General features: G+C 40.2%; 1 protein-coding gene across 4 annotated transcripts in view; it reads left to right on the plus strand.

Annotated features, from left to right (window-relative positions):
- The window catches only part of CLYBL (citramalyl-CoA lyase), a 215700-nt gene that overhangs the window by 33045 nt on the left and 159191 nt on the right, over window positions 1-23464 (plus strand). The window lies entirely within an intron of this gene.

Raw genomic sequence — 23464 nt, forward strand, 5'->3', positions numbered from 1 at the left:
AATTTGGATCATTTGGAGCAATGGTGTTTTAGACCAGGAGTCCCAACCCATTGGTAAGCAGGAAATCAATTTACTGGGTCATGACACGTGCTTAAAAAATTAAGTTATACTAGAAGAGAAACTATTCTATTCAGAAAACTATTCTATTCAGAGTAGGTCACATATCGGTTTGTTTGATAAAATGCTTTTTTTTTTTTTTAATATTCAGGGTGTATGTTTATGGGCTCTCAATATAAAATATGTTTCTTCTATGAGTTGTAGTAAAAAAAAATTTTGGGAAAATGCTGCCTTAGAGGAGTTTCTGATCCAGGGAGATGGCTTTCTTTAAGAAGATGTGAGGCATTGATAAGGTACTAGCAGTGTTCTGCCTATCTTTTTTCCTGTGGCTGTGGAGCTCCCTAATTTAAACTCAGGATTCTCTTCCCATGAACACGATGTTACAGGGTGGTTAGGTGTAGTTAAACCAGCAATCTGGGGCACTGTGGCGTTAAATAGCCTTTTGTGAGCTCTCCTGAGACCCTGTCATTTATAACATCTTTTCCATTGCGAAAAATTATTTTTCGGTTCCCAAGAAGCAATTCCTTGGTGAATTTTTTGAGCAAAACTCTTTTATAAATTAAATGCTGCTTTTAATCATTTCCTGCATTATTTAATAGTAAAATCTATTTGTGCTTTAAGTTGTCAGTCACCCTCCTTTACCCTTTTTTTCATTTCTGATGAACAGCGATATGTTCTAGGAGCTCAAGGTAGCCTGGAGTAAGTGGTGTTGCTGACAACGCTTCTGAAGAGGGAGGCTGGCAAATGCAGAGGTCAGGTCATCTGTGTGTCTGTGCCCCCTAACAAATCTCAGAAGGGTGTCTTCTTGCACTTGCAATGATTTATAATTTACCTAATCAGGTTCCTTTTACCATTGAAGCCAAGTGGTCTTATAATACAAAGCGCTCTTTATAAAGGCCTGTGCACAACAAGATCTGCTGACCATTCTTTCACTAGGCATTTATTGAGCACCCTTTCTGTGCTAGGCACTCTTCTAGGACCTGGGATATGGCGATGAGCAAGGCAGGCAGGGGCCCCACGCAGGAGCTTCTGTTCTTGAGCCATCTCACACTCCAGTCTTTTGGTCCATTGAGCTTGTTGGGGCTGATCTGCGCAATTGATTTACCCTTTCAAAGTGACAGCTGGGCCCGAAGACCACTCTGTCCTTACCTAAGTGGGGCCAGATGTCGAGTGTGTAAAGGGCTTGTGAGAGAGAAGGAACTTCCTTCTTGGGAAATGCTACAGATTCTTTAAAGAACAGAAACCTTAGTAAGACTTTGAGAGCCCAGCTCAACAAAATATTAATTGGGGCACAAGCTTGTTCACAGACAGCAGTCAGAGAGGACAACAGGCATAAGATGAAGATTTATTGCTCTGGTCTTCAAAAGATCTTCTTAGAGAAGTACCCCACTCCCACCTGTAGCCTCCCAGTTCCATAGGATCTAAACTCTTGTGAAATCTATCCATGTCACACTGCTACCTGCCAAGCACAACTCCATACTAAGAAGAACTTATTTCACTGCCTGTTTTTCCTTAGGTTAAAACAAAATACGTGACAGGACTGTATGCTCATTCTCTTGGGACTAATTAAACAAACAGATTCTAAGAAAGAAAGAAAAGATTTAGGATAGTTAAGATGTAAAAAAATGTAATTTTTGTGGATAACAGCCATCAGTTTTTCCACTCGAGTGTTTTTCCGAAGGGCAGAGGGCAAGAAGCATCTTACGTCCTCTCAAAGCTGAGACACATTTCAACATGGACATATTAGAAGCAAATTTGGTACCCAAGACAGGTGCCAGATTTTAATTACAGTTGGCATTTCTGAGCATGCTTTTGGCAGGGGTGGCCATCTTGTTGGAAAAGCCATAGATTTTGACACTAGCAGTATGGGTGCCCAGTTGAAAATGATTGAAAATAATTTCCTTCCTATTTTCATTATGTTAGTTGAGAAAGAAAAGTTCAGTGGTTAATATTTAAACAAGATATTCTCTGTTCAGAAAAAACAGTTGTTCATTGAAATTGTCTTGGTGGTTTGGTATGTTAGCTCTGGGGGTAATAATTTCTATCTTAGAGCCTTTGAAAAACCCCAGTTGAAACAATAAAATAGGACGTTTCATTACAAGAAATGAAGTTGGCATACACCAGGTTTTCCATTAAGTTCCAGGTCACAGACAAATAAAGAAAGTATGTTAGAGGGAAAAAAATCCTTTTTAAAAATAATTAGGGAGCTGTCTGTTTTGTTCACAGATGGAAAACCCGTAGTTGTGGGTGGTCTGTGTTGGAGAGGGCGTCTCACAGTTGGCAGGGCCATGTCTTTAACTTTTCAAGTCCTAGGACAAAAATCTGAATGTCATTGACTGTTCAGAAGGTTCTGAATATGTTTCAGCCCTTCTAGTTCAGTGTCCTGAATTTTGCCAGTTTTCTAAAAGAGCGTGTAGGTAAAATGATTATGGAATGCCAAAATAAGCAGTCCATTGTTCTTTGAATTCTGAAACAGGACTCCTGTCAGTCTTTGCTTTCTGTGACTTCTCTCACTGTCTATACATTATGATGATAATCTGATTACTGGAACTGCCTGTGTTACTATTTAGAAGCTCCTTTTTATTACACTAATGTATTCCAGAGCAAAAAGAGGATGGCCAAATGTGACTAAGGTGTAAGAAATCATCCTGAGACTGTTATTTCTTAAAGAAGGATATTATACTGTCATTGATGTTTAAGGTCTTTTATAAACTTGCTTTGATATTCTGATAAAATTAATTCAGTTAAAAGATATGCTTTTCTTCATTCTTTGATAATAAAAAATTAGCTGCCTAGCTTCACTAGTATTTTTTTAAATATCAGTAGATTTTAAAAAATGCATCAAGGTATCATCTTTCTCAGTCCAGTCTTAAGTGTTACGTGAATGTGTTTTGTTTGAACATAAGGATATATGTTTATATTAATTTTTCATTCATAATTTTAACTTCCCAAATAAAAAAAACTGTTAATGATTACAGGAGGGTTAAATTAATAAAGTCACTTCAGATGCCTAAATGCATAAACTTTCAAGGTGAGTGGAAAATAAAAAGGCACTGGAATGTAAATCATTTTTCTTGGACAGCAAATGTTTGGCTTTGGATGTGCTATGATTTGCCTATGCGTAGTAAAAATGGCAATGATTTATTAGTTCCATATCCCCCCAGCACAGATGCTGCACAGTCTGTCTCTTTTCTGGGCACTAAACAGTGGGTTTTAAAAAACATAATTTCACTCAAGTTTCCCGCTTGCATTCTGTGTTGTACTATTAATAGCAACCCTTTGTTGTTCGTGCCAGCTCACTTCTAGCATAAGACAATGATGTGCGGGAACCAGTTTTAACTACAATACTTCTAATTGGCACCTATTTTTCATATGATAGTCCAGGTGCAGTTCTGTGAAGATTATAAACACCCTTAAAAATTACATCATGAGGGTATAAAAGCTAAACAAGTGTAACAGTTAAGTAGACTCCAGTGAGACGTATCTCTGCCATGTCATGGTTTCTTTGGCAAATCTTATTTATTTGCTGTTAAAAGTTAATACAGGGTGGGGAAAATTTGAAAAAGTGATGAAGGACTTAATGTATTAAATGCTCTTTGATTCTTCATGAAAAAAAATTCTTTTTTTAAGAGGAGAAGTAATAAAAAATAGTGTTAGAAACTTCAGGTATTTGTCTAGTTTTACCGTCACTGCCCCAGAGACAGAAACTATTTCACTAAATTCTCATTCAGGGGTGAGGTTGAATTTTGACTTGGCCACAGCTAAATGTGCTCTTCTGAGGAGTAAGATAAGCGATGGGGCCTCTGTGTTAGGTGTACTAGGTTTGTTAGGCATCCTGGTTATCACACCATGCAAGGCCCTGGGCCCCAAAGCTTCGTGTTTTGTGACAGAGATCTTTGGAGTTATCTTTGAGTCAGTCCAACCCCTCTGAATCTGCAGGTCTCCACCGTGGTTCCTGCTATCCGTCCTCTCTGCTCTCCTCACCCATTGCTGTCTCCTCTTGCTGGGTCCTCTTCCCTATTGTCCATTTTCCAAAAGGAATTTTCTGAGCACAAAGCCCATTGCTCTACTCGCTAGTTTCACTAGCTTCCAGCACTGAAGAATGAAGACCTTACATGGCTATACCATGTCCTTTATACCTTGACCGCAAATAGCCTTTCCAAAATCACCTCCTCCCCATAGCTGAGCTCCAGTCACATTAAACTTCTTACTGTGATGAATCCTCCTTTCACCCTCCGGCTCATGCTGTCCCCTTACTGTTGTGCATGCTGTTTCTTCTGCCTGTAATGCCTTCCTCCCCATTTCCACCTGGTGACATCTTGCTAATAAGTGCGTCTCCTTCCTCTTATGACGTCTTACCAATCACCCATACTCACCCTGGCTAACACACACCCTTCCTCTGCATCCCTATCCCTATAGCTCTGTTCATGTGTGATTATTGTTCATTACATCCTATTTTGTTCCCCATATCAGACTGAACCTCCTGGACGGGAAGGCTAGTCCTCGTACCTGTTTGAAAGCCTAGCACCTGTGTTGGTGCTGAGTGCATGACAAGAATTCAAGAAATTATTTTTGAATGAAATGGAATTCTGAGTTGTGGCTTTCTATCAGTTGAGATTCTTGGTGCTAAGCAACAGATAGCAAATCTGGCTCTTTTAGGCAAAAGGGGATTTATTGGAAAGAAATGAGCACACTCACAGAATTGATGGGACGGCAACTCTAGGCATCTTGGCATCAGCACCACTCTTCCATCTTGTTCTAGCTCAGCCACTAGACTGGATATACTGCCAGCATGTTCAGTCTTTAATTCTGTTCAAGATGCAAACTCCAGGAAGGGTATGCCTGATTGGTCTAAATGGGTCCTCCCCTTGGCTCTGGGAGAGCTGGGCACTTTGATGATAATTCCAGCAGACTGTTAGCTATGAGTAGGATGAGGCAGTTCTTTAAGAGGTGGAGTGGATCTTTTGGCAGTGAATAACCAATAAATTTGTACAAGGGACTGAATCTTCTATTTCTAGTACTCGGGCATCCTGCCTGGCCTGTCTGGTATGTCTTGCTAGGGGTTCTGAGCAATCCTTTCTACCTAAAAGAGAAGTAAGTTCTCTATTAAAATGAAGTTATCTCTGGAAGGGATGTTAATAGCCCCTGCTAGTCAGTATCAATTTGCCAGAAGTAGAACCTGCGGGTGCAGGGTGCAGAGCAGGCATGGGCAGGTGAGGTGAGAACAAGCAGTGAGCGTACCAGCAGTACCATGCACACCACTCAGGAGTGCCACATACGCTTTCACATCCACACTCGTGGGCGAAGCCACCCAGAGGCCACTGTTTGAGAGCAGTCGGATTTTTAGCTGGGTCTTGAAGGTGAAGATGCCCCTGAAGCTTATTTCTCCTTATAAGTCACTCGAATTGCAACAATGGATACAGCTCTACCAAGTGGAAAGGGCAGTGCTGGCCACCTGGAGTGGCTGATAGAGAGGTGGGTGGAGTTGCAGTCACGAGCTGGGAGAGACACAGTCTAAAAGATGATGAGTGAGTGGTGATAAAATAACGTTTCCATGATGAGTAAGCTTTGATCAAGCATGGTAGAAAGGGGATGACACAGGGGAGGTGGCATTATGTGAGCAAAATCACCAGAGGCGGGAAGGTGTGCAGTGTGCTGGGAAAAGACAAATAAGCCAGTTGAAAGCAAGGGTTTGTGTGGGGAGTGTTGGAAAATGAGATCGGAAAGTCATGTTTGGTTCAAGAGTGGCTGTAAATTTCAGAATGGGGGTATAATGGTGAATGTGCTGTTTTTAAAAGAAAAGGATTAAGTAATGGGCCACTGAGGCTCCTCTGTCATGAGGCTGATAACCTGGGTGCAAAGATGGCTGAAAAAAATTAAATCCTCTGTGGGAGGGAACAACTAGGAGACTTGGATTCTGGATTTGAAGCTACCACCACCTCCTGGACAAGTGTCTGTGCCTCAGTTTACTCACCTGAAAGTTAATGGTGCTCATTCACCAATATTGTTATGATCAAATGAAATAATGATGTTTTATTTTAAAATGCCTATTTAATCACCTACATCTATTTGACGATTTAAAAACCCACATGAGAACTGACTGTGATTATTTTCACCTTTTCTTGGCTTTCCATTTGTTTTTCAGATTTTTTCTTTTCTATTTTTTTTCCCTCCTATTTTTTATTAACCTTCCCTTATACTTTGAAACCCTATAACAGTCCAGATGTCCTAGCAAACCAACCGTATAGCTTTGGTTTACTTGTTCTTTCTCCTGATCAGAATTAGATGGAATCAGGTGATGTTATGGTAGGCACAATGGGTGAGGGTCCACTCCATTCAAACACATTTAGTAACTAGTAGTTAAGTTAGGATACAGGTTTGGGTATTATGATCAAAAAGGCCCCCAAATAAAATGCCTTTATCAAAGATAATTTCTCCCTTACTTTACTGTGGATATGTGATAGAGGGCTCAGATGGTGGCTCAGTGGGGACCCAGCTTCCTTTTATGTTGCTCTTTCATCCTCAGCATCTTACCTAAGAAGGCTACCCAGACCTGGCCCATCACACGAGAAATGGGAGGACGTACTCCTTCCTTTTAGGGGCACTCTATACTTCTGCTCACCCTGACCACATCCTATCAAACAGAACTTTGTCCAATCATACGCTTAGACACTGGAGAGGCTGAGAAATGTCATCATTAGCTGAGCTTCCATTAGTCTCTTCCTGGGTCCATCCTAGTGGACAGACAGTGCCAATGGCAGTATTTGCACCCCAGACCTGAGAGGTAGCATAAGGGTAGGCAGGGCTGGGGAGTGAGGCAAGGAGCTTAGATGAGCTGGTTGGCCTGGGGAGGGACTGGCTAGAACTTGGAGCCTCCACTATACCTGGGCCCTGAGGCCCCCATGTGGCAGAGCGGGCCTGTCCAACTCAAATCTCTGGTCTCTAGTCTTCTCTTTTTCTCACTGTATAATGTTTTGATCACTATCAAAGTCTCCAAAGCAGTCACATCAGAACAATGGGTAAAAGTAAAAGTGGGCAGAGCACGGAGCCTCCAGCCTCAAAGCCAGCAGTGAGCCACAATGGGACAGGTCACAATTTTAAAATTAAGTAGTATTTTAACAAAATGAAAAGGCCAAAAGGTCCTCACTGCCAGCACCCAACAGGCAAAATTGGAATGCAGGAGGCTTGTTTTAATAATAATGAGAAATGATATTAATCGTACAGAGACAAACCCAGTGGTTAATATCTCAAACCTCACACTGCCACCTGTTCCAGCCTCTGTACTTGATGTGTTACTTTTATGCCTTGGAACAGTCCCATAGTCTTGGTCCTGTCAGTTGCCTCTTAGGAAACGTGCTCACTAAAGTTAAAAAACTTGACCAAGGTTACTGAGAAAACAGGTGGAGAAGCTAGACTTGTACCTAGGTCTGCCCGATTACAGAACCTGTGTTCTTAACCATTAAGCTGTGCTCAGCTGGCCCATTTAGCATGGGTGGGGGAAAAGTGGACAGTACCACAGTCCTTACGGTGTTCTCCTGGCAATGCACACTGCCATCATCCCTGCCATCCTCTCCCTCCTGTCAGTCAATGACCATGCATTGAGCTCCACCTCCTAGGTTGATTCTGAGGTTCCTGAGTACATCATCTCATTTAACTCTAATGCCAGCCCTCCCTGTAGGACAGGTGTTGTGATCTTGTTTCATATTGGATGAGCACAAGACCTGGAGAGTTAAATATCTTGCTAGGATAACATGCTGATGCTTGGCAGAACCAAGATTCTGGCCCAGACCCACTCCAAAGCCCATTCTTCCTGTGCAGTGACAGATCTGTCTCAGGAACACCCCTCCCTGCCAGGTCCAAGTAGATAGATCTTAAATGTTCTCACTACACACACAGAAATGGTAATTATGTGAGGTGACGGTTGTGTCCACTACCCTTATTGTGTTAATCATTTTGCATCATGTATGTATAGTCATGCCTCAGAGATATGGGTTTGGTTCTAGATCATTGCAATAAAGCAAGTCACATAATTTTTTGGTTTCTCAGTGAATATAAAAGTTATGTTTATACTATACCATAGTCTATTAAGTGTGCGATAGCATTATATCTAAAAGTACAATGTACATGACCTTAATTAAAAAATATTTTATTGCCGAAATAGCTAACCATCATCTGAGCCTTCAGCAAATCATTATCTTTTTGCTAGTGACGGGGAGGGGTTCTTACCTTCAATTTGTTAAAAAATAACAAAATACCCGCAATATTTGAAGCACAATAAAGCAACGCACAATAAAACGAGGTATGCCTGTATATCAAAACATTACGTTGTACACCTTAAACGTACATAGTATTATATGTCAGTTATACCTCAATAAAGCTGGGAGGAAAAGAACCCATAGGAGTATGGTGAGTGCTACAATATTGCTGTAAGTATAGCTACGCTCTTTCAGGTGTCTATATATGCAAAGTGTGTTACTCAAAGAATGAAGCCAGAACAATGGCCTCTAGTGGCTGGGACAGGCATGGGAGTCAGTCAGCTCTGGGATCTCCCCTCCCTCCCAAGTCTTGATGCACACTGGAGAAGTGCCTAGATACTGCAGAATGACACCTCACGTGGTCCGAGGGGAACGGCGTGGAGGTATGCTTGAGATATTAACCTGTGTCTGTCCCAGCAGGATTAACATCAACACTCTGATTTCTTATCAGTATTAGTAAGACAAGCTTCCTAACTCCAGTTTTACTTATTGGGCCCTAGCTTAACTGGGGGTGGCATCCTCTCATCCTAGGAAACAACACATTGCAGGTTGATCCTCAATGGAACTTAAAATCAAAGTAAGTATTTGGAGCATGGAAACTGTGGGCCTTTGCTTCTGGTGCCTGTTTGTTACACAGCCCTCCCTGGATGTCAGGTGGCAGGGATGTCCTCACATGATAAAAACAAATACCACTTCCATCACACTGGACTTAACTCTTTACAGAGCATGTTTACACAGATAATATTGTGTTTTCAGCAACCTACCCTGAGGTGTTCAGGCAGATATCACATTCTCATTTTATAGATGGACAAAATAATGCTCTGACATTGCAGGCCACATAGCCAGGGAGCACTTACTGCATGGCATCCCTCTCCTTGCATATCCGTGGGCCAACCCTATCGGCCCCGAAACGCTTTCTTTAACTGTGAAATGTTCCAAGTGTCCACATTTTCATGCAGAGGGGAAAGATGATTCTGTGAAGCCAGCACATTCTAGAGCCAGACTCCAGTGCTTAATCCCAGTACTGCCGCCTGTTGCGAGCTGGCAACACGTCACCTCTCTAGTCCAGTCTCCTCATCTGTGAAAAGGGGAGGATAGTAATAGTATCTACCTCAGAGAGTTTTTGTGAGGATATGGTGAGGTAAGATTGCAAGAGTTTAGAAGACGCGTGATGTAACCGTTTTCCATAATTATGAAAGTGAAAGGGGAGGGGAGAAGGGGTGAGGTGGTAATCCGTTACCACCACCTAAGGCCCTGGTGTGGCGGAGCTGCCTTTAACTAAGCCCTGTGAGTCCCCACGTACCCTGGCGTGGGACGCACTCCAGCACTGTCTACAAAGTACCCCCTCCGATTCTTATGTGAGCTGTCCATTCTCCTCTTGGTGACTCCTTCTCAGAACAGGAGGAGATGATGAAATGAGCCCTAGTCTCCCTGGGTCACCTGGGGAGAGGACTTCCACCTTTCTGAGTCACTTGAGCTGGAAAGCAAGAGTTGGAATAAGTACTTGTCAGCTAACTACTTCTCAGTACCTACCTATAGAGGAATATTGATGCCCAGTTATAAAGCTAATTATTTCTCCCCAGAAATGATGTACTGACACTGGAGAGTGGGCATGTGTAGACAGCAGAACTCCCTATTTATTTAGTCTGGTCTTTCCTGTGTGATCACAATTCCTATGTAGAAACAGCTCCTTTAAGCATCCCCACATGGTTCAGAGGCCGTCTTCAGCAGGGACACCTGTGACCTTGTAGTTTGCTTCTGGCAGGCCTACCCTAACCTTTGTTTTCTGAGGCTTTTTGTTTTCTCGGTTAATTTTATAATTAGGGCAGAAAAGCTGCTACTATTGGGCAGGAGATTTGGGAGTACTGGAATGGGCCAAAAGTGGGAAAAGGGGGCTAGGGAGCTGCTGATCAGAGGATCCAGTGTTTCTAGGTGTAGCACGAGGTGTAGACTAGGGTGCAGTTCTAGGAAGACCACTAGATGGCAATCACACACTAGCGTTAGGACAGATCCACGGCACTTTCCACTTTGGGCTTTTGTAAAATCTAGGGACTTGCCAAAGCTTTGTATCTGCCATCTCCATCCATCCATCCCTCATCCCTCTAACCTCTCTTGATCTTCTACAGATAGGCAGATTTACTCCTCCATCTTTCTCCTCCTGTCTCCCCATCTCTGTCTCTCTCTCTGTCTCTCTTCCTCTCTCTCCCGCTTCCTCCCTTTTCTCTCAACCCCCCACCTCCCTCCTTCCCTTCCTCCCTTAGAAACCTGCCAAAATACCTTCAAAGCCTCCCACCTTTAGCTGCTATGCTATATTTTTACTATTCTCCTAAGCAAATGTTTACATGGTAGTAAATCCATTTTTAGAGTAGGTAACACAGGGGAACTTGTTTCTCTCCAGTCATTCTGAGAGTATGTTTAATAAAAGGAATGGAAATTGAGGGGAAAGGAGTTATTTAAAAAGATAATAGGTAACAAATGTTTCAAAATATATCCATTAAAAATTGTGGATTGGTAACTTGTAATGAAATTTAAAAATCACTTAAAATTAATGAGTTATTTTATTAAATCATTTTCTATTGTTAGAGAATTTTCTGTAAGCCGAGATTCAAATACAGAATATCTTGTTGCAAGCCTCTGGGGATAGGAGGGAGAAGGGATAGGCAGGAAATCATAGTCGGCGTTATCTTTATCAGGGTACAGGTTGTGTAAAAGCAAAACCCCACCTTAAATTTTAATAATCTGTTCTGACGTTTCAAAGAGATAAAAAACTAATTTCTGTGTATCATCTAAAATGGATTCTGCTGCTTGCTGCCTGATTCAGTTCTGTCTCAGCTGCGTGGACATTTTGGGGAGCTGAGTGTCCACGCAGACGCGCTTCATCTGTGCACTTCTTAGCTGAGACAACAGCGCTCCGAGCCCCACTGCTAAGGTTAACCTGTCCGCTGCAGAAGGACAACAGATGGAAATTCTGGTTTGCAGCCACTGCAGAAAAATAAAAACATGTTCCAAAGGGAAAAGGATCTTGTATTTCTGCGTTTGAACCTTTGATCTGCATTCACATCTGAAGGGAAGGCTAGACCTTTTGGTGGAGACACATGGCTTTGCATCTGTGAAAACACAGCTGTATATAGCAAAACAAAACTAGTGGAAAATGCAATGGTTTTGCTGTGTCAGGCTAGCAGCTAATGCTCAAATTCTATTCAAATATTGTCTTTTGATAGCTTCAAAACATCTCTCTTGACTTTCTATATAATTGTTTAGTAATGGTTTTTAACTTTAGATTGTGAGCTTTTTAAAATTAAGGCACATGAGTCTCTTTTCTTTTAAAAAGGCAGTAAAATAAATGGCTTGTAATTAGATCAAAATGACATTATCTAAATTCTGACCTAATTGAGGGTGATTGAAAAAACATCAAACCCGTAAGACAAAGGTAAAGTTCTAACTTCATCCTTGATCCTGAAAAATCTTTTATTTTTAAAGATAATATTGTGCAGGCTTTGCGCTGCAAGTTACATTCTGAAAGGCCTCTTACGCACTCTTGAAACTTAGCTGCTTTGTTTTGAGCAATTAAGATTTGTTATTGAGTGAATTAGCAGCTCCTTTCTCCGTCATCTTTAGCCTGTTTCTCTATCAGCATTTCCCGGTAATGTAAGCCAAGTTTGTTTCATTAGGAGGCATTTGCCTTGAACCTCCATGCTTCCTCTCAGTCCCAGACACAGAGCCCAAGTCTGTGCGCCTGCCTTATCCTGCCTGGTGTTGTTGGTTTCCTACTATTGAATTGGCAACCTTTTCCTTCCCTCCCTTTTCCGTTGAAGCACTGGCCCCTCTTGGCCCTTCCCACTCCCTGCCACAGGAGTGGGGTGCAGAGAACGTGGTGGACAAAAGACGAGGATGAGTTTGATGTTTCAGCAGAAGGCCGCCTTCGTGCCCCTGCTCCGCAGTGATGTTCCTTACATTTTTCTGAAAGGGGCGAGCGAAGGGGAGCCATTGTGCTGTCACCCTCCCCGCCCTCTCTAACACCAACAGCTTCATCAGCAAGCAACTTGGAAGATGAAACGTGGTTTTCTTTAAGAGGGATAATTTTTTTTTTTTTATCAATAATCATAACAACCTTTAGTGTTAATCACGCTGCTGGAAAGAGCCAGAGCTAGATAACAAGTCCTTCCACGCACCGAGAAAGTTTCCCCTTTGAAGTACTGGGTCCCGCCTCACCCTTCCAGGAGGGAAGAGGGGGAAAGAAAACAAGTGTGAAGATCTGAAGCCACTGAGGAATGCTGAATTGATGTCTTTCCTCGGCATCCCTGCCCCTCTCTCGGTCCTCCCCTCCTTTCAACTCCCTGCCCTTTGAAACTGTGGGGCTGGGGTGGCCAGGCCTGGTGGCCTGGCCCTGCTGCAGCCACAGGCCATGTCTCCGACAGCCCGTGGGGCTGTGTTGGTGGAGAGAAGGAAGGAGAGGGAGAAGAAGCAGGAGGAGGGTGGTGAGAGAGCGTCGTACAAATCTTCTGTAGAGTTATGGCTGAAAGCAATATCCATTGTGGTGAGAGAAAAGCAAACAAACAAACAAACAAACAAACAAAAAACAACAAAAAAGCCCTTCCCCAACCCCAAACCCTCTTTCACAGCTGCATTTTGTTCCTGGGACTGTTGGTGTCACTAGAGCCTCCTTTTTTGCAATTCCAGAAGATATTGTCAAGGACTTGTCAAGCCTATTAATTTTTCAGGCAGAACAGATCAAGCCTGCCTTTGATGCGGCTGTTTCCTGATTTAGTATTCAAAGGTAAAGAATCCTACCTTCTCCTCACGCTTTACATAATTAAAGAAGGTTGGTTTTTTCCCTCCGGTAGCAAAGAACTAGTCACGTATAGTATTTTTTGAAGTAAAAGGTCCAACTTTTTAAATAACATCTGTTCTTATGCCCTTTCCTAAATATAACTAGTGTTTACTTTCCGTTGGTCCTTAGTTGTATACCATTCATGCTGAATTTTAATTTCCGACATATGGGGTTAGAAAGAGTCCCCCCCACCCGCACCCTGCTCTAGCTTTTTCCCCTAAGTTTAAATATATATGTGTCTGTGCTAACAAACTAATGGTGCAATTAAAAAATAAAACTCTAGAATCGTGAACTGCCCTAACTTTTCTGTTTCTTCACTGGAGCATTCTAAAGTTCACTTATGTGGACTTTCACTATTTCCATCTGTTGAGTTTAATAGCAAATTGTGACCCTCACAACCATTTTAGGGCCTTTTGTGTTCTTATCTGTGCATTTCAATACCTTCTGGGGAAGTGCCTTTAGGTTTCACTACATATGCAAAAAGCCCAGCTTGAAATTTTTGACACCCCCCTCTCCATTTGTTGGTGGATTCCTGTTTTCTATTGTCTGGTTGTTGATGTTGGCAAAGTCATTTGTTTAAAGATGCCTGGGATACTATGGCTAATTCTTTATTGGAATGAAATCCGAAAATATCCCAGAGTATTTTAAATATTAATGCATGCTGTTGAAACTGTGACATATTTGCATAGTTTTATTTCCCCATCATAAGGTGGACTATATTTTAAAGGTACTAGATCGTAATAGTCACCAGAAGCCAATTAAAGCCGCTAGGATTCTACCAGAAACCTGTGTGGCTGTATAAATAATTGATATCTGGAACTAAAGCGGCCGCGCTGTGCCAAGGGCCCTGCCGAACACGGCCGGCGGCGTCAGCAGACCCTGGGCTTCCGTGCACTGGGGGCAACTCCTGGGCATCGTGTCGCCTGGGCTTTAAAAACTTGACAATAAGGCTACACACAAACAGATTTTTAAAAAACATCTCCTTTGCCTATGGCTAGAGAGGAATAGTTGACAGTATTTTCAGGTGTTTGAGCTTCTTAGAGAAAAAGAACAATACCCAGACTCCTCATGAGCTAGGTGTGAACAGAATAAATTGAGGCACTGTCCCGACCCATCCAGCTTTTTAAAAAATGATATGATTAAAAAGGACATCTGAGAACAAATTTATGAAGTTGTTATGGCAACTGAAACACTTGGGTTGAAATGTGTGTATCTGAAACATGAAAGATTGTAGGAAGCCGAGAAATAAGCACGGCATTATATTTGGGAAAGGCGATTGAACAGTGGTAGCCAAATATTATTCCTCTGTTGGTCATCATTCAGGGTTACTGCCTTGATTTCCACTTTTTAAAACGTGTGGTGATTGATGCTTTCCCAGACTGTGTCGCCCGAAGTCACTATGCCTTGTACCAGCGTTTGCTCATTGGTCGTTTGACCTGTTGAGAACACACTCTCCTCATTGCGTTCAGTGTGGAGATTGTCATTCAGAGCTGCCTCAGCATTTGCCCATAAGTTTACATTTCTCTCTGTTCTCCTATTAATGTCCTTGTTTGTGAATGGTCTCTATGGTCTTTTTATTCACTATCTCTCCCAGCCCAAGCCCACCAACAAACAGTAGCATTCAAAAGAGTGAAAATATTTAAACATTCCCTAGAATTCCCGACTCTCTTCTAAAAGCTGTATATTCCTTCTACATAACTTGTTTTTATCTTAATTTCTTATGCTTTTTTATTTTCCTCTCCAATGCCGGCAAGAGTATTAAATAATTTCTTTTAAATCACAGGCAAAGGTTTTAAAAATTAACACCTACAAATTTGTATTAGAAAAAAAAATGTGTTAGAAAATCAGTACTTTTTAAACCACATCCAGAACGCTTCAAATTTTTTTTGGTCATTAGGATTTCAGACGTATACACTGTCCAGAAAATTGTTTTTAAAATATTATGGATTCCTTGCAACATATTTGGATTTTTTGCTTTAAAGGAAAAGATAGTTCAGTGTCAGTTATAATAATTTTAGTAGACTATCTCATAAGAAATATACTATTTTAATTTTAAAAAGGTTTGACACTGAGAAATACATTTACACTGAAAAATTCAAATAAAATTTCTTCTTTATAAACATTGATTGTTGAATGTTGGTTACTAGTTATTTGGTCTCCTTGATTTTAAGCATACTACTTTCTACTTTGAATAGTCTTAATTCCTAAAATAAGGCTAATTTTCCCTAAATGAAGCAAAAGGGAAAAAAATAAAATAATTTTTAGAAAATTGTATTTTCTTTAAGTCAGGAGTTGGAACTCTTTACTCATTGAAATTACTCAACATTTAGTTGGGTATGAGAGTGTAATATAAAAGCTGCCCTTATAACTGGAGTGTTTTCCTCATCTTTAAAGATTGAGATCTAAACATTTTTCTGTTCTATTGCAAAATTAACTGCCGTTAGTCTGTCAGATTATTTATTTAAAATATTTAAAACTGTGCATTTATGTGTTTTTAAATCCATTTTTGCATATGCACATGGAATTGATTCTATTTTGATATAACTCCCTTGTTCGAAAATTCATAGATCAAAAATGGTATCAAAAAGTTTCAAGAGTATTAAACATAATAAGTTAGAGTCTTTGCACATATTTTACGGTAATAAATTTCCTTTTTCCTTTTTCTAGTTTTTCCACTTTAAGAATTAAAAAAAAAAAGTATGATTTTGATGTTTCCAAAGTGGATACTATTTTATTTCAGGTGGGTCGTTTAATAGTTTGTTGATGTTTTCGAGGTCTCTAAACAAAGTCTGATGTGTTAACAGTCTTATTAACGATGTTAAAATAGAATTAACAGCTTGTGGATGCCTCCAGAGCACAATAGCCTGTCAACCTCTCCTGCCCTCTTATAAATTGTACCCCTGCTGTCTTCCCTTTGTTTCATGCCCAATCAGCAAACTAAACTTTTGTAGAGAGAGAACGCAGTTCAAGTGTTTCTTCTGCAGCTGAAGGGAGGAGCTAATGTGGAATTTACTGGGAGACCAATCAGTGCTGGAGGGAAGAATGACCCCAAATCGGGAAGAAGGACTTTGTTGACCTGCTTGGCTCCCTGACCTTTCCTTGCTTTTCTGTCGCTATAAAGCGGTTTACTCTGGTTGTCGCATACTTTATGATGCATTTATTAAAGCCACAGAAGTTTTAGGAGTTTGGGATTATATAAGATCCATCTCAGCACAGATATAATTGTGCTGTGTGATCATTAGTAATTTGACTAGATGTTAGCACTCAAAATCATTTTTTTTAAAAATCTGACACAATGAGGTTTTTTTTTAAAGGGGTGGGGGAAATAAAATTTCATCAATTATCTTGAGCCAGAATTGATTCTTAACCTTTTCTAGTATCTCTTCCCTATAGCTACTTTAATGGAGAGAGAATCAGATTAGCTGCTGATGTTAGACCATTGGTCTTATTTTGTTGAATTTATGCTTTGGAAAAAAAATAGATTTATATCTTTTAAGTCTTTAAAACATTCTTTGTCATGCAGTGGTCATAATGAGTCAAAAATAAAGATTATTAAGAGGTTTTTGTTTTCATTAGTATTGCTAATTTAACAACTTGTCAATTTAAAAGTACAGATTTATGGGCTAACCTGACAAATAGATAATACCATCTTATCCTTTGCCACAATCTGATCTAATAACTTATAAAGTATAGCACATTTATAAAATATTTCCTGAGGTGAGGGAGAATAAGGCGTTATTGAGAGTTGAGTATTTTTTAGATTGCACAAGCATTTTCCTTGTCATTTATTGGCATTATTCTCTCTTTTAATATGTTTTGTTTGTGTTTGTTTGTTTATATTTACTTTTAAACGGGCCACTGTTAAGTGGCTCAGAATCCAGTGTTGAGATACAAGATGGTCACTGTTGATACAAAGTAAAAACATCACCCTGGATGCAGGACACTGAACATTTTCTTTAAACCAAGGTTAAATAAAATTATTCAAATGAGTCCAGATACCGGGAATGAGATACAGTTAAATGAACTATGGTTTCAAAATATTATTTTGTCAAGGAGTATTCTAGAATGAAAACAGGGCAGTGCAAGATTGTTACTTGTCTTAGCTCATCTAGTGTGACTTAGGTGAGCCCCAAGGGGAATATTCTCTTATACTTTATAAACCCTAGAGATATGCATCCATTGATTGAGCAGTGTATGAAACTAGAGCAAAAAGGGCCTCATTTGATACTAGCCACATGCACCAGTGTAAATAATGACATGTTCTGGTTGGCATCTTTTAAATGTGCGCTACTTCATTTGGGTCATTTTACCTGACTAAGGAAGAATGTCTCTGTGGTATTTCTCCCACGACTGTACCTACTTGTCATTTTTACCCGAAGCACTCGTTGCTGCCCAGCCCCTATCCTATGGCCTAGTGTGTTCTCACCTTCCCCTGCTGGACAGCAAAACCATCTCGCAAGCAAGTATACTGACCTCTTTTTTGTGCGCCTGCAGAATGAGCACTCCAGGCCTAGGGATGTGGGCACCACACTGCCATGGAGACCAAATATCAGTAATGTGGCCACCTGATAGTATATGTCTATGTGACTTGGAGATGCTAAGAAAGCCAAAGGGATTAGTAACAAACAAAGAAAGCTTGTCACCTTTGTGCAGAAGCCAGCTGGCATCTCACAAGGACAACCTGAGCTGCTCCATGTCACTAAAACTGGCTTCTGATGGATCCCATTTGCTGCTGTTATTCCAGGAGCATCTGCAGGGTTAGTCCCCATAGGGTAGGGGGAAGAATAAACTGGGAGCCCAATCCTGTGACCCATTTCTTTGTTTCAGGTGATGCAGGGAAAGATGAGACTTAAAATTTAATGAAATTTTTCTTCTTAAAGACTTTGTGGATAGCATTTATCCTCCAAAAGTTCTTTCTCTTTTTGTGATTGATTTTATAAACTTGAAAGAAAAAAAGAAAAAGTCCCAGCATTTGCCTTAGTCAGTGATCTAAGTGGATTATAACTCTGGATTACTGACATTTACTGAGGTAATCAGGGTCATAGACATGGAGCTGATTCGACTCTGGGACCAGTTCTCTGGGACAGAAGTTTCCCCATGCTCTTAAATTCTGAATTGGCCACAGGAACTGTTAGGAAATTAAAATATTCAGATAAAGTTTCTGATAATTTGACTCTTCTGCATTTTAAAACTTGTCAAATACAGAAATAATTTTTCTCTGAAACTTTTGAATTCCCAGAAGTGGATGCTTTAAAGCCAATTGTGAAATGCTGCTTTAGAAGAAATCCTTATATACATACTTCTCTATTTAATCAGAAGGGAGATTTGGAAAATGAATGTTTTATTTCTCAGTAGTTTTTGTTTCATAAGAATGTGAAGTTATTGTTGTTATGATTACTAATGATACCTTACATTTGCACAGCACTTTATAATTTTTAATGTACTTTTACAAACATTATTAACTATAATCCTTGAAAGAGTTCTACAGGAAGATATTATTATCCTGGTTTTATAGACGAGGTAACAATAAATGGACATACTCATAACACGACACAGTGCCAACTTATTTTTCCAGAGAATTCTGTTTTTTTTTAGAAAATGTATTTGGCATGTAAAATGGTTAGAAAAATCTAGGACTGAGGTTATTTTGGTTCCACATAATAACTGTAAAAGATGACAAAAAAACAGGAATGAAATCATGTGATAATATTCCATCACCCTTTAATGCAGAATTACATGAATTTTGGCCTGATGATTACTACATTTTCATGTGTTTCATGTGTAAAATACCATAATATGCTACATAATTATAGCATAATAATAAAATAGAAAAATTTCCCCTCGTATTTTTAAAGATAGAAATTATATTCACCATATCAGAGCAGAAGAATGTTTCCTAATAATGGGTATTCTGTCTTATAGTTAAAAATATGGGGTTTTTTTCTTACGAAATCTCAAAATAGGCAAAATATATTTACTTATAAAAAATTGTTTGTTTTTTTCTCTCACTTGTTAAAAGCTAGGTAGCCAAAGTATTTGTTTTGGGGCAATTTACTGCTACCGTTCAGAAACAACTACATTACTGAGCACAGGAAAATCTGATTAGTGTTTCTAAGAATTATTATAGCACAGCAAGACAGGGAAGCAGTCCAAGTGCTAAATGTTAGAAACAGTTTATAAAAGCCAGGAAAAGACTTTCTTTACTTGTTAAAAAAAAAAAAGAGAGGTACACGTTTCTTAAAAATAATTAAAATTGTCAAAGTGATAGTCTTGACTACTTTTCATTATAATTCTTCCATATTATTTTCATAAAAATATTTTGGTTAAGGGGAACAGAGGAGGAAGAACTAAAATGAGAAAGAAAACAAAAATTTTTCCTATTTTACGAACTCCAAAATCTTATCAATATAGTTTTCAGTGGGAAAAAAATTATTAAAGTAAACTTTCATATAGTAACCCTAAGAAAAGTCTCCACATATTTAAGTCCAAAGATTTAAAAAAAAAACAACTCTGGGGAAATAATCATTTTATGAATAAACGTCTATTTAGAATCTCACTAGGTCTGCTTGTAGAATCAAATCAAGCTTCATTTCTATCTTTGTGATAATCAAGCATACATTTTGCATTCTAGAAGGAGGAAACAACTAATAGTATTATATGTCTGAGGTTTTCTTTAAACAACTCTAACATCAAAATGGCCAAACTGTTGGACTGATTCATGTTGGACAAAACAGATGGGATTCCCAGATCGTGCACCGTTCAGCCGTTTGATGGAATTCGCGCCACCCTGACCAGCGAGCCCAGATGGCGCTTAAATCTGTCACTCTTTAACGACCCTACTGTTTTTAAAAAATATTTTTATATTTGAGCCCATTCAGTTAATCTGAGAGATTAATCATTTCCAAGATATGTCTGGGGAGGGATTTACTGCTGGTTTCATTTAGAGGAGCTGAGGATGAGAAGAATGAAGAGACCTCCCAAACGCAGGTCTACCTGCTAGAAGGAACATGGGGCAGGAGGCCTGCTGGTTCTTGGGCATTGGAACGTTTTCTGGGCAGCAAAGCCGAGAAGGCCACATGGAGAGTAGTAGCAATAGGGGATAAGGGAAGAAGGGACGGACATTTGGGAAAGGTCTGGAGGTGGGTGGAGGTAAATAGATTTCTCTCAGAGAAACTATTGCATTGCCAAGTTAAACCCAGCAAGAGGCTGAGTGCTGACTGACCACACCAGAGCGGCTTTCAGCAGTCTGACCCTCACCACATCGTGATGACCGTGGTGGGTATGACACCTGGAGCAGACCCCAGAGATTGGGTCTGACATGATAAGACTCTGAGATGGTTCTAGAAAGAACCTGTTCTGTGCCAGAACTTTACTCACCTCACAGAGCTTTTCCCTGAAGGTTTTTTTTTTTTTTCCCTTATTATTTTGAGTCAGTCTACTGAAATGCTTCAGTGATTTAGGGCATGAGATACTGGCCAGCTCCTCCCTCCAAAATCTCTAACCTTGGAGACGTTTGCAGAGTGTCTGTCTTGGAATTGCTTTCTATTCCTGCTGGGACAGGAAAGGAAAAAATGAATGATTTTTCATTATGTAGACTCCTTTTTTTTTTTTTTTTTGCATTTGAATCAGATATAGCAGGTGTCAAAATATGCTGCAGAATTTACACTATCAATGTGAAAATTTCCACTGACCCAAAAAGCCACTAGGAACGGGCATATCCACGTACTTTAACAAAATTTAAAATGCCTTGCTGACTTTAAAGATGTTCTCGGTGGTATTCGGGCTGTTCGGTGGTGGTATTTCTGTTTGTCTGATGCTGCTGCCCATACTTGGTGGTCTCACAGAAGGCACAACTGATGCGTTGCACCTTTGCGTGTGGCAGAGCACACGGGGATGGTGTTCCCATGTCTTGGGCCCCACCTGAGTGCCTGCACACTGAAGGCATGTTGGAATTCTTTTTTGGAGAATATCCAACCTAAAATAAAAGACATCATGTAGACTCAAAAGTGAACAGAGAAGCAAGGTGGTTGTGAGGTTCTTTTGGAAGCTTTAGAATTCTGGGGGTCTCATGGAATCAGGGTCTGTCAGAAATCACCGCTCTACTAGGATTTGGTGGGAGCTGACACTTGTAACTAATCCCCGACATGTAACCATTCCTTGAGGATAAAGCTAGGTACATTCTGAACAGAATGGAAGAACATCGAGCACATAATATGTTGTTTTCATTGTAAATGTACCGTAAGCATGCCCCTCTCACTGTTTCTCCCTCTCCCTCTCTTTCTCTTTCACTGTCTTTTTCTCTTTCTCCCTCTCTCTCACACGCACAGCCAGATTATGGAAAGGATTGCAGTGTGTTTCGGGGTAAAGGATACTGCTGCTGGAAGAGTGGAGAGGCCACCTTGCATCTAATTCTGTAATAAGCTGAAGGTTCAATGATAGTAAGACACAATTTTCTGTGTATGTGTGTTGTCTGTTGGCCTCAATTTCCTAGGTAGTCTTTGGGTGTTTATAGAATAAAATTGAACATTTTAGTGGGAGCAACTAACATCCACTTTAAAAATCATTTTTATGAAATCATATAGTGTATTTGGTATTATCTAAAAAACTTTCTTACCTTTTTGACTGGAACAGATACTCCTAATAAACATTGTCTTTTAAATTTTACCAGTTAACTCATTTCATTCTCACCTCATTTTTTTCTACGAAAAAAGTCCCTAATAATCTAGTTGGCAAATGGTCTGTTTCAGGACAAAAGGGTATATGTATTTGAAGAATTCTGTGGCTACCCGAGACGTCTTCACCCATCATTTTTTATGAATGCTTGCTAAACAATTAAGTATGAAAAGAAGAGGAGCAAAAATAAACCTTCATCATCAATCAACTGTTGGTCATTTGGACTACACAAATTTGTTCTGGTACATGAAAGAAAGGGAAAAAGTGCACATTCTCTATTGCTTGTGTCTAAACTTCTTCCCTGGGCATGAGGCTGGTCTCGGAACCCTAGCTGGGCTTCGGGCTTCCAGAGCAGAGATGGCCTGGCCAAGTCCATGCCCGGTACTGGAGCTAATCCAAGAAGAAGGGTTAAGGGACATAGCCAAAGCCAAAGGCCATGGTAGAGTTGAATCACGGTGCTAATGTAGATGAAGAGTTGGAGGGACTCAAGCCGGGTTCAAAGCGACCAAGGAGTCGGGCATCCCGGGTCAGGGAGGAAGGCAGGAGATGAAGCCCCCAGACGTGTCCTCGGTCTCCAGGCAGAACCACCGATGCTTTTATAGAGCCTCAGCCTCAAAAAGGGAGTGAGGAGTTAAGGGCCCCAAGCTACTGTGAAGAACATGTGTGTTGGGTTGTCTCGTTTTCCTTTCAGAGCCTTGTCTAGCCATTTGCAAACGTCCACAGACTCTTTTCACAGTATCCTTTTAGAGTCGGGTTTGGGAGGAGGTCATAAGCCTTAAAAAAGTTGGATATTCCCAGGTACCTTAGCTTTCCAAGTAGGAAATGTAACGTTGAGTGGGGGTTTCAAATTATTGTTTCATTTTCTTCACCTCTGAAAGAGTTCCGAGTTCACTGAGAGCCTGCCTTCAATTGCATGGATATTATAAAGTTTCTTTTTCACTTCCCATAAAGATCCCTATTTTTAGCTTTTAAGAGCTGTTACAACTGCGAGAGAAATGGTATTCTGCACCCCACACAGTTATACATCTCAGGATTAGAGACAGAGTTCCTGGAACTGCAAGACAAGTTTGGTGTTAGTCAATCTGTTAAGTTTCCTTACAGACATATTTTCTCATTCTATTATTTAATTTTAGTAAAAGGTCTATTAGAAATTTCGTGTATAAATAATACTTAAAAATATCCCACTATCCAAATTATTTCACGTGGAATTTCCCATGGTCGTCTATAATTTCCTGAAACTTAACTTTTTTTTGCAATTTCTAGACACATGCTCTAAAAACAGGCATGCATCTGCCCCATCCTTAATGGGACCCTATCTGCACCTTTCTTCAACTATTCAAATAAAAGACAAGGATGTTCGAACATTTCACATATGTGAAAATATCCTCTATTACTGACTTTCTGGAATTGTACAGTTTGTTTTTGGCCAAAACAATAGCAAAAGCAAAAACAAACCCTGGTTAATTGCAAAATCAACCCACTGATCTCATCTAGACTGTGGTCCCTTTTTAACATTCAACCCTCAATCCACCTGTGGGAATGTAGTCCATCTCCACTCATTGGGGATGCTGGGCTGTGAAAAATCTCGATATTTTCATTGCTTTTCATCTCATTCTTGCTTCATCATTCTTGGAAAAATGGATTAAGG

The sequence above is a fragment of the Pteropus medius genome, unplaced genomic scaffold (genome assembly GCF_902729225.1).
Source record: "Pteropus medius unplaced genomic scaffold, Ma_sr-lr_union100, whole genome shotgun sequence".
NCBI lineage: Eukaryota > Metazoa > Chordata > Mammalia > Chiroptera > Pteropodidae > Pteropus > Pteropus medius.